Below are 13,632 nucleotides of genomic sequence, written 5' to 3'. Positions count from 1 at the left end.
ATAGCTAGCGCTTCCTTATCCAACTGGCTATAGTTCCTCTCTGTCGAGGACATCGCTCTGGAGTAGAAGGCTATTGGGGCTTCTGTGCCATTTGAAACCTGTGGCTGAGCACAGCCCCACCCGTAAGGGGAAGCATCGCAGACTAATACCAATGGCAATGAGCTATGATACTGAACCAGTAAGCTATCGCCGAGAGTAGGTTTTTACTGCTTGAAAGCCCTAGCTTCCGACTTTCCCCAAGACCAAGCAGTATTCTTTCCCAGTAACTTATGTAGCGGCTCGGCAACGGTTGCCTTATTTTTAAAAAGACCGTAAAATTCACTAGACCCAGGAATGCCTGTAGCTCTGTTTTGTTTTTGGGCGCTGGAGCCTTCGTATTGCCCTGACCTTGCTTTCAGTGGGTGAATTCTCCTTGTCTATTCTGTAGCCCAAGAAATCTACGGATTCTACCCCTATCTGGCATTTGTTCACTTTAACCTTTAGACCGGCTGACCGGAAAATGCCCAGAACTTTTCTCAAACGCTCCCCCAATTCTTCTAAATTTTCGGCTGATATCAATACATCATCGAAATAGGGGACTACCCCCGGGAGCCCTTGCAGAAGTCGCTCCATTAAATTCTGGAATAGACCAGGTGCCACACTCACCCCAAACTGTAACCGGGTACACTTGAAAGCACCTCTGTGAGTCACAATCGTCTGGGCTTCGGCTGTGTTGGCGTCTACGGGTAGTTGTTGATAGGCTTGAGCCAAATCTAACTTGGCAAAGACGTGTCCTTGCCCCAGCGAGTGCAGCAAGTGTTGTACCACGGGGACCGGGTAAGCGCTTTTCTGCAAGGCTTTGTTTAACGTCGCCTTGTAGTCAGCGCAGATTCTAACTGACCCATCTGGTTTTACTGGGGTGACGATTGGCGTCTCCCACTTTGCGTGATCGACTGGCACCAGAATCCCCTGACTGATGAGCTTGTCTATCTCCTTGTCAATCTTAGGTTTAAGGGCAAAAGGGACTCTCCTTGCCTTTAACCTAATGGGGGCTACCTGGGGGTCTAAATTGAAGGAAATAGGGGTCCCCTTGTACTTGCCCAGGCAGTCCTTGAAGACATCTTCGAACTCATTCATGAGTGTGTCTTTTAGGTTAAAGTCACTTCTGTAGATGCCAGTCACTCCCATGCCCAATGCACGGAACCAGTCTAGTCCCAACAGACTTGGCAGTGTCCCTTCGACTATCGTGATGGGCAGGGTCTTCTTGTGTGGTCCGTACTCGACGCGGACGGAGGTGGTCCCTCGAACAGGGATGCGATTCCCTTGGTAGTCGTGCACTCGTAGCCGTTGTGTTTGCAGTTTTCGTTTGGCGATTCTCGGCAAAACTTTTGCAAAAGTGTCCCAGGACATGATTGTGATCGCTGACCACTTCTAGTCGGCACGGCACTCCTTCGATTTTCGGTTTAGTGAAAATTTTCTTCTCGACGCGGGTTGCTGCACGGCCTATGATCACGGTCGTTCGATTTGAGTTCGCGCCCTTTTTGTTTTGACCAATCGCGGGTCGCCTTGCCGATCCCGCGCTCTGATTGGTTGGTTTGAATTTTCGGCGGGAAGGTTGGGGTGCTCGACAGACTTGAGCCAGGTGCCCCTTCTTCTCGCACCGCCGACATGTAGCGTCCTTGAACTTGCATCGTTGACGCTGGTGTTGCCCTCCGCAACTTCCGCATTCCTCCCGGTCTTCTTTGCCCCTTCTCTCGGTGAGGCAAACTCCTTCCTCATCCTCGCCGTCTGATTCGGGCTAGATTTCTTCATTATGGACCGGGGTTGATTTCGCGCTTGTGCTCGCCGTTGGCGAGAGTGGCTTTTGCAGGGTTTCCACCGCTTGGGTGGACATCTCATGAGCTCTGGCTTCGTCCAGAGCGTTTGCCAGCGTTAGATTGCTTTTTGATAGCAGCCGCCTCCGCAAACACATGTCTCTGACCCCACGGATGAGTTGCTCTAACAGCTCCTCATCCAAGTCTCGGTACCCACAGTCCTTGGAGGCTTTTCGCAGGGCGGCCATGTAATCGCTGATGGATTGGCCCTCTTGCTGTCTGCGCTCCCCAAATTCAAAACGCCGTACGTATTTGGACGGTGTTGGCGCGAAATGGTTTTTTAATAGATTTTGCAGAGTTTGCCACGGTACCGATTGTACCGGCGTTGGCTCTGCCAGGGCTTCCGCAATGTCGATGACCTCAGGACCGCAGTGGCTCAGGAAATATGCCCTTTTGCGGTTGTCTGGAACTCCTTGCAGTTCGTTTGCTTCTAGGAAGCTTTCGAAACGGGTCATGTACGTTCCCCATTTCTCCCTGGCTGGGTCAAACGGTGCGGGCGGAGTGTAGCTAGACATCTCCGCGTTTCTGCCCTGAGTTTGCTGGGTTCGGTTCTTCCGTGCGTTCAGCTCGTTCCTGGTGCTCTTAGCCTCGAAATCCCACCCTCGTCGCCAGTGTTAAGTTCGGGAAGTAACGAGGCTGGAGACCAGGGTAGTGACAACAGCTCTTTAATATATGGTGAACCCAGCAACCAGGCTGGGGAAAAACCTCTCCTTATATACAGTTCTACCGGCGGCTTTAACCAATCAGCAACGTGCTTGTTTCCCGCCAAAACCATTTAAAGATACATTACAGGGAGGAAATGGGGATTTTGCAGTAACCTTCCCCTGGAGTGAGGAGGGAATGGAGATTTTACAGTATCTTTCCCCTGCCACGCCCACCAAGCCATGCCATGCCTACCAAGCCACACCCACAGAACCGATAGTAAAAAAAAATTGAATCTCACCATTGGGCTAGAGCAACAGATTTCAGATACAGGGAGGTAAAACATTTTAAGGGGTAGGAGTATCCATTCTCTAACCACCATAGTGAGCTAAGCATTCTACTCAGAAGGCCAAGGCAGAAATTTAAGATGGAAACTACAACAGTCCTCCGATCGCAGTCAGTCACTGAACTATGAAGACCAATTCTGCAGCAAAGATAACAAATCCAAAATCGGGGTTAAGAAAATATAAAAGAGCAAATTGCTTTCAGCTTTTTATGTTTCCTCCCTAGCTGGGATAATGAGTAAGGAGATGACATTTTTCTTAAGTACTGAAAATCTGTGACAAAAGACAGCAATCTTTAATCAAGTATCAAATTCGCTCTCTTTTTCTTTTCCTCATTCAATCAAAGACCCTCTCTAGCTTTCTGTCAGCCCTTTCCCCCAAGCCCGCCCCATTCCTCAAAATCTCTCTGCTTTTAAGAATGCAGTTTGCACTTCATAGAGCAGAACTGCTTCTCAAAAGACCTAGGTTTGCACATTTGCAGGTCATTTGACGCATAATTTAGTTTAAACATGATTACCTGTGTGTTATAAAACTGTAACTGTTTCTGTTCTAAGCAATGGAGGCAGGTGGACCCCGTCAATTTCAACTTGCGAATAATTGTATGAAATGCCCTTATTGAATGAATGGAGTTTGTCCATCTTCTGCTCTGGTTGTGCTGAAGCCAGATGTCGCCATTCAACCCTTGTTCCAGCACTAAGCAAGGCAAAGAAAAATAAGGGGGAATAAAACAGACCTTCTACAGTGCCTGTATTACAGAGACATTTGTATTGTAGGAACTGAATATAGGGGTGGGATTCAGCCAGTTCGGACCAGTACGGGTGAACCGGATGCTAATTTTACATTTGATTTGCCAAACCGGTAGTTGCAAGGACTGTCTGTCCCCACCTCCCCTCCCAGGAGTCTCCACGAAGCCCGTTTTGGATGTGAAGTAAGTGCAGGGCCCACGCGCAGGCTCTGGGAGGGTGAAAAATGGGCCTCCCAGAAGTTCTGGAAGTCTGGAAACGGGAGGCCAGGAGAAGCCATTTTCTCCCTCCCAGAGGCTCAAGGAAAGCCTCCGGAACCTGGGGAGAGCAACTCCCCCCCCCCGGATGTGATGCAGGAGGCTGAATAGGCCATGCCCCCATGGCCACACCACCCAGCAACCGGGCAGAGAACCAGTTGCTAAAATTTTCAATCCCATGCCTTACTATATACAGCCCAAAGGACAGAAGGGAAAGGGGAACCTTTAAGAGTGTGAATTAGGTTCTAGAAGGCAGTATTTTTCAACATTAAGCAAAACATCAAGAATACAGGGGCATAACCTACACGGGCATTACTTCAAAGAAAGAATAGTGGAAGCTTGGGACCAACTTCCAACTGAGATATTGGCTCAGTCATTAGTTTATTTATTTATTTAATTAAATTTCATTAGTAACTGAGTTTAAACATTCTTGGGATAAACACATATCTATCATCTGGTGGTGCAGAACTATGGTGGCACAGTGGTTAGAGTGCAGTATTGCAGGCTAATTCTGCCTTCTGCCAGGAGTTTGATTCTGACCAGTTCAAAGTTGACTCAGCTTTCCATCCTTCTGAGGTTGATAAAATGAGGACTCAGATTTTGGGGGGCAATATGCTGACTCTATACACCACATAGAGGGGGCTGTAAAGCACTATGAAGCAGTATATAAGTTTAAGGGCTATTGCTATTTGACTAAAAAAAATTTAAAAATGAAAAATATAAAAAAGGGGGCCAGACTTGATGGACTACTAGGTCTTTTTCTGCCACCAGTTTTGTATGTTTCTACTGCAAAAATATCTCTGGTGTACAGGAAATTTTATGCTTTCCTGCTGCCTTCAGTCAACTAGCCCCATTATAACATACAACATTGCCAGGTTCTGCACATCACATAAGATTTTAAGATCTTATGTGTTGATAATAGTAATTGCACATAAGATTTTAATAGTAATTGAACGTAAGATTTTAAGATCTTATGTGCAATTGCTATTAAAATCTTATGTGCAATTACTATTATCAGATCAATACAAAGTAATTTCTTTGAATATGGCCAAATTTGTTATGATGTATAACTTTAACTGCCCACTGATAATCCATCACCAACCACAATATATTATTCTCCCTGTCCTTTATTTTTGTTTTATTACTATTATTATTGTTTTTAATGCTTTTGTTTGTGGTGCTATGATCCATGACTATAATAAAAATTGATCGATTGACTTAAAATCCATCAAACAACCTGTGCCATAAATCAGTTTTAATGAACATCTTATTCTAGAGTGATTTGCATTGTGATATATTTAATTTGATTTATATATATATATATATATATATAGGTCTTTGGTTGTTCGGGTTTTCTCCCGTGTAAAATTGGAAGTGTCTTGGCGACGTTTCGACGAAGTCTCATTCGTCATCTTCAGGCTTCAGCTTCGTGCTTCTGGGAGCAATGTGTGATCGCAGCTATTTCTTCCTTTTAACTGCTAGTGGGGGTTTGAACTGATTGGGTGGGAGCTTGGCTGTGCTCTGATTGGCTGGGGGTTTTTCTGTGCTCTGATTGGCTGGGGGTGTGTCCTGTGTTAGTGGGGGCTTGGTTGTGCTCAGTCTAATCTGTGCTGCAGGGGGATTTGAGCTGGTGAGCTGCACTGCTGGTGTTTGGCTTCGTGTTCGTGGTGGTGCTACATCTTGGTAGTGGGTGTCAGTCTGCTGCATGTATGGATTGGAGGGGTTTGAAGTGGCTAATGTTGCAGCTGCGGTCTGGCTTCTGGTCCTTGGTCGTGCTTCCTGATCAGTGTGGGTTTGGGTGTGCTTTCTGGGTGGATGTGTGGTGGTGACATCCTGTGTGGACCTCGTGAGTGTGGGTCTGGTGTCATTCCTCGTGTTAGGGACACGTTTGTCAATAAGGCAGGTTTCCAAATGGCTGGTAGGCGGGAGGTATCATCTCGTTTGTTCATGCTGTGTGGGCGTTTTTCTATCTCGATGGCTTCTCTGATTATTCTGTTGTTAAAGTGTTCAGTTTTGGCGATAGTTCTGGTCTTTTTAAAGTCAATATCGTGTCCTGTGACTTTAAAGTGTTGGACCAGGAAGAAGTTAGTTCCTCTTTTTGAATGAGTTCTTGTGTTCTTCAATCGTGCACTTATTCTTCTGTTGGTTTGTCAATGTATGTGGTGGGGCAGGCGGTGCATGGGATTTCATATACTCCTTGATTTTCTAACTCAATTTTGTCTTTGGGGTTTCTTAGGATGGTGGATATTTTTGGTTTGTGCAGAATGCTGTCTTGATGTTATGTTTGTGGAGGATCTTGCTGATTCTGTCTGTGGTGCCTTTTATATATGGGAGGAGGGCTGTGCCATTTCTTGCTCTCTGTCTTGGGTTTTAGTGGGGGTTCTTTTGGATTAGTTTGGTAATTTTATTTCTCTGGAATCCATTGGATGTTAAATACGTTTGTGAGAGTGTGTAGTTCGGTTTTAGGTGTTGTTGTCAGCTAAGCATTTTGTTCTAGAGATGAGTGTCTTGGCTCTGGAGTTGATCTGTGCTGGGTGGTGGTGTGAGTGCATGCAGATAGCGGTTTGTGTGTGTTTTCTTCTGGTAGATGGTGTGTCCTAGGAGCCATTGGGTTTCTTGTAGACTAAGACATCTAGGAAGGAAGTTGGTTGTTAACTTCTGTTTCCATGGTGAACTGTATTTTGGGGTGTAGGCTATTGAGGTGTGTGAGGAAGTTTTCAAGTTTTTCTTTCCCGTGTGGCCAGATTATGAAGGTGTAATCTACGTATCTGAGCCAGAGTTTGGGTTTGTGATCAGATTTTTCTAGTGCTTGGGTTTCAAAGTGTTCCATGTAGAGGTTGGCAATGACAGGTGAGAGGGTGATCCCATGGATGCCTTCTCTTTGTCATTTGTTATACATGACACTTTGAAACCCAAGCACTAGAAAAATCTGATCACAAACCCAAACTCTGGCTCAGATACGTAGACGACACCTTCATAATCTGGCCACACGGGAAAGAAAACTTGAAAACTTCCTCACACACCTCAATAGCCTACACCCCAAAATACAGTTCACCATGGAAACAGAAGTTAACAACCAACTTCCTTCCTAGATGTCTTAGTCTACAAGAAACCCAATGGCTCCCTAGGACACACCATCTACCAGAAGAAAACACACACAAACCGCTATCTGCATGCACTCACACCACCACCCAGCACAGATCAACTCAGAGCCAAGACACTCATCTCTAGAACAAAATGCTTAGCTGACTAACAACACCTAAAACCGAACTACACACTCTCACAAACGTACTAACATCCAATGGATTCCAGAGAAATAAGATTACCAAACTAATCCAAAAGAACCCCACTAAAACCCAAGACAGAGAGCAAGAAAATGGCACAGCCCTCCTCCCATATATAAAAGGCACCACAGACAGAATCAGCAAGATCCTCCACAAACATAACATCAAGACAGCATTCTGCACAAACCAAAATATCCACCATCCTAAGAAACCCCAAAGACAAAATTGAGTTAGAAAATCAAGGAGTATATGAAATCCCATGCACCGCCTGCCCCACCACATACATTGGACAAACCAACAGAAGAATAAGTGCACGATTGAAGAACACAAGAACTCATTCAAAAAGAGGAACTAACTTCTTCCCTGGTCCAACACTTTAAAGTCACAGGACACGATATTGACTTTAAAAGACCAGAACTATCGCCAAAACTGAACACTTTAACAACAGAATAATCAGAGAAGCCATCGAGATAGAAAACGCCCACACAGCATGAACAAACGAGATGATACCTCCCGCCTACCAGCCATTTGGAAACCTGCCCTTATTGACAAACGTGTCCCTAACACGAGGAATGACACCAGACCCACACTCACGAGGTCCACACAGGATGTCACCACCACACATCCACCCAGAAAGCACACCCAAACCCACACTGATCAGGAAGCACGACCAAGGACCAGAAGCCAGACCGCAGCTGCAACATTAGCCACTTCAAACCCTCCAATCCATACATGCAGCAGACTGACACCCACTACGAAGATGTAGCACGACCACGAACACGAAGCCAAACAGCAGCAGTGCAGCTCACCAGCTCAAATCCCCTGCAGCACAGATTAGACTGAGCACAACCAAGCCCCCACCAACACAGGACACACCCCAGCCAATCAGAGCACAGAAAACCCCAGCCAATCAGAGCACAGCCAAGCTCCCACCCAATCAGTTCAAACCCCACTAGCAGTTAAAAGGAAGAAACAGCTGCGATCACACATTGCTCCCAGAAGCACGGTTGAAGCCTGAAGATGACGAATGAGACTTCACGAAACGCCGCCAAGACACTTCCAATTTTACACGGGAGAAACCCGAACAACCAAAGACCTATATACAAACACCCGTGAAAACCTCAGAAAACAAATATATATATATATATATATATATATATATATATATATATATATATATATATATATATATATATATATATATATATATATAGAGAGAGAGAGAGAGAGAGAGAGAGAGAGAGAGAGAATGTGTTCACTGGTCCTATACCCACTTTTAGATTTTTGTTTTTATATTTTCTACCTTTTTATATGTACTTTTTTTATTCTGATGTAGTGTAAGCTTTTATGCTTCTTTGTTTTTTGTATCCCATCCTCTTTATGTTGATCTTTGGCCATAATGAAGGTTTGATTTGAGTTTCATGTGAGATGACTCACTGTTAATCTATAAGTTTTTGCCTCCAAAAATTAGAGTTACGCTTCCAGATTGCCCCCAAATGCAGCTTTTTACTAACAAGATCTCCCTGCTTGAATTTTTCCCATCAGATGTTTAGCTTTTAGCCTTTTATTTCTTTTCTAGCCCAAAGAATTTCAGAGCTGGAGATGGAAGAAGTAGTAGATGAGTGCTTTTTCCCACCAAGATATAGGAATATAATGATCAGCATCTTTGATGAGAACGGATTGTAAATTAGTAACTGTCTGGCATTTTTTTTTAATAGAACGGTATACACATATTGGTAATTGATAAATATATTTATTATGAGAATTCTGGGCCCTGTCTCAGATATAAACCTCATCCGAAAAACATACTCTAGTAGGGTTTTGGAACACATGTGGTATTTGAATAAGATTTTGATTTCATGAGAAATCCCAAAGCTTTTCTGGCTTTCAGATTAGAATATTTGAAAAAAAAAGCCCATTTGGGGCATATATACTGTACATTAAGACAATATTTCTTCACCTTGGCCAGTTTAACATGCTGGCTGGGGAATTCTGGGAGTTGAAGCCCACACAGCTTAATGTTGCCAAAGTTGAGGAACCCTGCAAATAAGAATGTATTCAGTTTCTCATTTTCCAACCTTACGTTTGGTTCGCCTGTTCTCAGATTAGTGTGCAAATTCAAGAAGAAACTGCAGGTTCTTTTGCAAATTTCAAGATTGTAAAAAAAAAATGGTAAAACAACTGCATTTTTTCTTTAAATTGCAGATGTTTTTATAGCTTTAGTTACACTGATGAATTCTGAAGAGTATGGTAGTGCACAGATGTTTATCCCACTTGATATGTAGGATGGAAGGTACAAACTAATAACTATACGAAGAGAAGGGGGTGAACCAAGGGTGAAATGCTACCGGTTTGGGCCAATTCGCCCGAACCAGTAGTAAAAAAATGCTTTAAAAAGTAAAAAGAAAAAAGAAAAAAGGGTTCTGACAATCAGCTGTGAAGTCAGCTGTGCCATGTGAGAGAGAAAGAAAGAAAGAGAGAGAGGGAAAGAGAGAGAGGGAGGGAAAGAGAGGAGAAAAAAGAGAGAAATGATATTGTTGCTAAATGTAATATTTCAAAAGCACAAAAAAAAATGAAGGGGCATAAAAGTGCATTATCACGTTTTTCTTAGAACAATTAGCTGAACTCTGCATTGCTTATCATTAAAATAGAATAGAATAGAATTTTTATTGGCCAAGTGTGATTGGACCCACAAGGAATTTGTCTTGGTGCATATGCTCTCAGTGTACATAAAAGAAAAGATATTGTTGTGTCTGCGCCCCCCAAGCCGGCTCTCCTGCCAGAAAGTGACTTGGAAAGTGAGGGGGAAGGGCCGTCAGGACTTACCTTGGGAGCACCGGCTTCCCTGGCTCAGCTCCAGGAGCCAGAGGCAGGCCAGGTGGAAGAGATAACGAGGCCTCCGTCGCCTGACTCTTTCCGCCCCCCCCCCCCAGGACACACCTCCAGACCCAGCTGATGGCAATCAGGCCTGGCTGGACCCTAGATTTCGTAGGCAGGAGAGGCGGGAACAACAGAAACAGGGGTCGGGCAGGCCTAGGAAGTGCTGAGTCATGGTGCCACACCCCACAGGATATAAAGGCAGCGAAAGCTGCTGTGTCTCTTCGTAGCAGGCAAATTAACTGCTGAACTAAGAGCTGAAGTGCTGTTTGACTTATTGGCGTCGAGGGAGATAATGGAGCCACTTGGCAGGCATTTGCTCTTTTGCTGCCAGGGCTGGTAGTGCCGGCTAATTAAGCCATCGCTCAGACAGAGGCGAGGGAGGACAGAACAGATACCTTCATCAAGGTACAACATTTACAACACAAATGATGGTCATAGGGTACAATTTAACACTTAATAATTTAAGTAGTAAAACCTCATTATTCAGGTTAAATTGCCATGTTGGCACTTTGCGAAAAATATAGTGGGTTTTGGGCTGCAGTTTGGCCACTCAGTCTCTAAAAGTTTCGCCATCACTGTCCTAGAGGAAAAGCAAATTGGTTTTACCTAGGGGACCGAGCAGCCCTTCAAAACCTGGATCTGATCTATCCTTTTGATGGGATTAGTCCAAGAAGTATGATTCTTTTGAAATCACATGCCCTTCTACACCTGCTGAGCCTTTCTATCCACTTCTCCAACTACAGAAGAGTGATTCCTTCTCTCCCGTGATCTAGAGAAAAGGTGAAAATTATTTCTGACTCATCTCCTCGACGGAGACCCCTAAGGTTATATTCTAAACTATCTATGTTATGGAGTCCTTGAAAAATTCTATTTGGAGTTGTCAGGATGGATTAATGACAGCCTCTTCCATTATGCTACATTTAAGTGCAGCGAAATATGACTGGGAGGTAAACCAACCTGTGATGAATGGTGTGGTTGAGGTTTTCATTTTGAATTCACAACGCTGGGCTCTAATAAATTTATCATGCTTCAGTATATTATCAGACAAGTGGGATATTTTACTCGGTATACAAAAAGAAGCTGGCCTCCTTATGGCCTCATAAATTAAATCCCATTTGAGTTTCTCAGGTAACACAATAATGTTATGCTTCATGATCAATCAGAAGGGACTGTAGCAGGAGGGGGGAATTGGTACAAGGTGGTTTCGTTTCTAAAAATCAACCTGAGGAGGGTTTAAGAGATATGTCTTACTTTTTCATACTTCTCCTTCTGAGAGGTCCTTGGTGCTCTCTGAACTTGGTTGTCTGCTTGTAGACATTTCACTACCCAGTGAGGTAACATTGTCAGTGGGAATGTGGAGGGGCTTTCTCGCTTTTATATACAGCAGTAGCTTGCCCTGACAGTGTCATTGAGAACATGTTTTCTCTTTGGTAGTTCCTTCATTGGGGTATTGTTTTTTACGTGATTGTTTGTCTGGTATTAATCCCTGTTTATCTGAGTGCTGCTGGAAAAGATGGGTTCCAATCTTTTTGTTTCCTTCTTAGCTTTTTATTGTCTCTGTTGAATGGTGTGTAAATGTGGTATTTCTCTATGTGTCTATTGATGGCTGATTTTTATGGTTCTCTTCTACTTCTTCTCTTTAGTATTTAAATAGTGTCAGGTTGTGTGTTATCTATCTTAGACAAGTTCCCCAGTTTTGGAAACTGGGTATCTTAGGGTATGTCAAAATCTGTCCTCCACTTTTCTAAAGCTTTTCTTCTTTTTTGAAAGGGCTTTCTCCCTTCCCCCTCCCTCCCCCGCCCCTTTATTTTCGAAGTGCTTTTTAACACCTCGATGCTTAGCTGGGCTGGTTTAATTCACTTTATCAGGACAAAGACGTTTAGAGTTTTACTGTATTTCTGCTTCTACCTGAGTCTCTGAACCCACTGAGATGCCAATCCGATACCATTGATGAGTCAACAAAACAAGCCATGAGCTTCCATGTTCTCAAATGAAGTTATCTAGTGGTTGCAATATTCTGCACACTGAACCCTCATTTTTTTCAGCCCTGACTCATTCAGCTCATTTTTTTTATGGGGGGGGGGGACTCTGGAATTCTCATAATTTGCTGAGCTTCCAGAGTTTGCAGGAATGTGCTAGCAGAAGAACAAGAGAAGAAAATAAATGCAGCAACGCTAGATATCCCAGTGCAGGGGTATCAAACTGGTGTTGGAAGAAATATCCATCTGGGTTCAGTTCCAAGTGGGGACAAAGACACTGGAAACATGGAGGCTGCTTGGAAAGATGGTTTAATGGTGGTCAGGATCACATGGCTTGAGTTCCTGAACAGAAAAGGGATGAGATCCTGTGCACTCCCTAGCTTTATGCTTTTTCTGAGCTTTGAATTTTCTGGGGCACAGGAAGAGTATTCTGATTGGTTGTCAGACTCCCAGGAGGTGGGGGTCTTAGCTAACCTTGCTGGCTGATGTAATCTTGCCAGGTGTCATGTGGTGAGTTTCTGTTGCTAGGTGGGTCCTATTATGTTGCAGATGATGGTCCATTGACAAAGGTGGGGAGAATGAGTTTCTGCCTCTGGCCTATTGACAAAAGTGGGGGGAAATGAGTGAGCTTGGCTGAGGCTTTAATGGCCCATTGACAAAGGTGGAGGGGGTGGCAGGAAGTTGCAGGGAGCTGCTTTGTCCTTAAAACACGTATCTCCATTTCTCATCCAGGAAAATATATTCTGCCTTTTAAATATTTTCTAAAATATTTTATTCTTGTAGGAGGGGGGATGGGTGCTAACTTCCTACACTGGATTTCTTTGTGGGCCAGATCAGTATTGCAATTCTCCTCTGTGGGCTGGCTGGAGCCTTTTTCTGGCTCCGGGAAAAGACTCAGCTTCACCAACTCCCAGGCGTGCTCCCTGTGCGAGTCTGCCACCCCTCAGCAGCCTCACCTTCCAGCCCCCCTGTGCTCCATTTTTGGCCTGGACGGCCTCCTGCAGAACTTTGCTGGCCAAAATGGGGCATGGTGAGTGCATCTGGTCCGCCCTGTGCCCCATTTTGGCTGCCAGATGCATTGCATTACTATTTCCAGGCTGGCCCCACGGCCCATATTTAAGCACCCTTGAGTTTGACACTCCTGTCCTAGTGGACCACAACTTAAGTGTGAGCCAGCATTGTGATGCATCTGCCAAAAAAGCCAATGCAGTCCTGTACTTTGTCAACTGAGGGATAGCATCAAGATGATGAAAAGTGATAATATTGCTTTATACTGCACTAGTATTGGAATATTGCATTCAGTTCTGGTCACCACAATACAAAAAAGATGCTGAGATCCTAGAAAGGGTTAAGAGAAAAACAATAAAGCTGATAAGTGGTCTGGAGGCTAAATTGCAGGATCAACCATTAAAGGAATTAGGTATACTTAGTCTAATGAAGAGAAGGCTTAGGGATGACATAATAGCTCTCTTCCGATATTTGAGGGGTTGTCACAGAGAAGAGAGAGTTGATTTATTCTCCAAAGCATCTGAGGGCAAAACAAAAAGCGATGGGTAGAAGCTTGTTAAAGACAGATCCAATCTGCAACTAAGGAGAAATTTCCTGACAATAAGAACATTGAATAATCAATGGAACCATTTGCCTCTCAGA

This window comes from Ahaetulla prasina, chromosome 2 (assembly GCF_028640845.1).
Source record: "Ahaetulla prasina isolate Xishuangbanna chromosome 2, ASM2864084v1, whole genome shotgun sequence".
NCBI classification, from domain to species: domain Eukaryota; kingdom Metazoa; phylum Chordata; class Lepidosauria; order Squamata; family Colubridae; genus Ahaetulla; species Ahaetulla prasina.
This window is presented reverse-complemented; position numbering follows the sequence as displayed.